This window comes from Festucalex cinctus, chromosome 6 (genome assembly GCF_051991245.1).
Source record: "Festucalex cinctus isolate MCC-2025b chromosome 6, RoL_Fcin_1.0, whole genome shotgun sequence".
Taxonomy (NCBI): domain Eukaryota; kingdom Metazoa; phylum Chordata; class Actinopteri; order Syngnathiformes; family Syngnathidae; genus Festucalex; species Festucalex cinctus.
In genome coordinates this window covers 23443813-23446691 of record NC_135416.1, presented here as the reverse complement: position 1 = coordinate 23446691, position 2879 = coordinate 23443813, and the positions used below count along the sequence as shown (strand labels likewise).

General features: G+C 38.8%; 1 pseudogene; it reads right to left on the bottom strand.

The window, feature by feature from the left end:
- Nucleotides 1–1698: 1698 nt before the first annotated feature.
- LOC144021462 (5S ribosomal RNA) lies at nt 1699–1816 on the bottom strand (annotated as a pseudogene).
- Nucleotides 1817–2879: the final 1063 nt, after the last annotated feature.

Below are 2879 nucleotides of genomic sequence, written 5' to 3'. Positions count from 1 at the left end.
CTGGCTATTGTCAGGTTATCTTGGAACTTCCCGTGCTGCATTCTGCTCAGACCCCTCTGCTACCACACCGTTTTTATTATGCATGCACAGAAGTGCAATCCGGTCAGAATCGGCTAATGCAAATGGCTAGCTGATATTTCAAATCAAATCAAACTTTATTTATATAGCACCTTTCATACATTAAAATGCAACTAGCTTAGCTTGATTTGAAAGATCTCAATCATAACTATGGGGAAAAGCAGTTTTTGTAAAACTTGAAATGAAAAAAATATCCACACTTTAATAATATTAATTGATTATTTAATTTAGAAGTCATTGAGTACTATTTTCCTTCAACAAATGTAGTCACATATGCACCAAAATGTATTCGGAATTCTCTGTGACTTCAGAAGTATTTGGGAGATAACAGTTACTGTGCTTTCAGCCAAATTCATGTCATTATTGTATTGCTTTTAAACCTGTGCATTTGTGCATATCCTCATTCATCTCCATCTCCTCATCAAAGGATGTCCAACTTGCTTTTGAAAAAAAAAAACACTACAAACAAGTTTTGTGCTTAACTTTTTTTTTTTTTTTTTATAATCTTATTCTAAAACAGGAACGACCAACATGGAGCACGTCTGGAACGCAAAACGGAACAAAAAAACAAGCTTTGTTTTCTTCATGTTATTAACAATACGTTCAGTTCAAGTACATAAAAGAAGTATTGAGTTGTGTTTACCAACCTGGGGCCCATTTCACAAAGCAGGCTTAGTGAGAACACTGAGTCAATAAACCCTGAAATGTGGGAAACTGCGTTTTCAGAAAAGGAGGTAACTGAAACCAGAGAAAATGAGGTAACTCCAGCCTTCATAAAAAGAGGTCATTTAAGTTCTCGATCAGTTACCATATAGTAACATGGTCCATGAACCTAACAGGTTTTTCAGAATGAACTTCGAGTTTTTCCCTGTACCCTCCTTCCCTTTCAGCCACACACGTCATTTAATTTCCTCGTTCATTCAGTCCACTGCGGCGAGTTTTTGTGTAAATATAGTCTGGTATAGTCTATCGCGTAGTCCACTTTTGTCACGAGCATGGCACGTCATTTTGACAATGAAGTTGCCACATTATTGCGCAGGAATTAAATATTCATTGTGAGATTGTTATCAGACCACACAGAGATATGCTGGCATTTCCAGACAGTTATCTTTTTGACTGTGGTGTGTTTTACATCACAGTCCATCATCTACTTACACAACTTAATCTGTCCTTACATTTGCAACATTACCAGCCGTAGTGGTGCGCTCATATCACAGCATATATTGTGTGTTGCGCTCCGTTGGAATAATGTTTTTAGATTTCATCTCAAGTTTTTTGTATTTCATCTTAAGTCAAGTGTGCTTCTCCCCCGCAGGATTGCACCTAAATGAAATGAATTAATGAGCTACCATTCAACAGGTTTCCCCTGTAATATTATTCTGATTGCAGGGACTACATTTAAATTTACACATTAACCCGAGCAGCGTTCTCCCACGCCGCCTCTATGGGGAGCTGCTGCGGTGCACTTTTTTCCCTAAAGACATGTTCAAATTCACCATCCATCCATCCATTTTCTTGACCGCTTATTCCTCACAAGGGTCGCGGGGGGTGCTGGCGCCTATCTCAGCTGGCTCTGGGCAGTAGGCGGGGGACACCCTGGACTGGTTGCCAGCCAATCGCAGCTTACAGCACCTGGTATTCCCAGGCGGTCTCCCATCCAAGTACTAAACAGGCCCGACCCTGCTTAGCTTCCGAGATAGGACTAGTTCGGGCGTTCTCAGGGTAGTATGGCCTAAGCCCAAATTCACCATATGATCGCATTAAGATTTCCAGTTGATACTAGGGACGTAACCATAAGCGTGATATCTCGATATAAAAGATTTCCATTTGTGCAGTTCCAGCACCCTCTGGTGGGTAGTTTTTTAGTGCAATTTAATTTTAACAAGGCATGTTTTGGCCCTTATATGTTTAAAATCGACACTAATTGTCAGATGAAGGGAACGTAATATGCCTGTGAAGCAAGTCAATATGTGGAGGAACCCAATGTGTGCGCGAATTGACAACATAACATAATAACATAAAAAACGTAATAATAACGTAACATTGATGTGATGTACAAAAGTACAATTTTTTTTTTCTTAGTATGTGCTCAATTTTTTTTACATTATTGTGACCTTTTTTAAATATCACCAAGATGCCCAAAATATCGTGATAATTATTGTGAGCTTCATATCGTGATAATATCGTATCGTGACATTTGGTTATCGTTAGATCCCTTGTTGATAGGGGTTATTAAAAAAAAAAAAAAAAAGTTCCCCGTTGCCATGGTGACTTGTCAAATCGGGCTACATTGATGCGGTCTTTTTAGTATGGTGGTAACTCCAGGTGAAACTACTCTGTGTTGGTCAAACTCGCTCAAATCAGCTGTCCTGGAACCGCAAACGCAGAGTTTCCTATCTCAGGACATGTCAACTCGCTGTTCCGGGTTAGTCTCTGTGTTTGTTGAACATGCTTTGTAAAATGGACCCCTGTTCTAAACATGAACTGGCCATTGTAGTAGATATTCTGTAGATTCTGTAGATCTAGATATTCTATTCTGTAAATTGTCTCTGGATGTGATATTGTATGTTTAGCAGAATATATATATATATATTAGGGGTGTTAAAAAAATCGATTTGGCGATATATCGCGATACAACATCGCGCGATTCTCGAATCGATTCAATAAAAAAAAATTGATTTTTTTTTTTTTCCACACAAAGGACTAACAATGGATAGCAGCGATAAAACTAGGGTTTATCCATCAGAATTCCATCTAAGTGAGCTCAGAATTGTTCATTCGGTAGGCTTACCGATTCAACG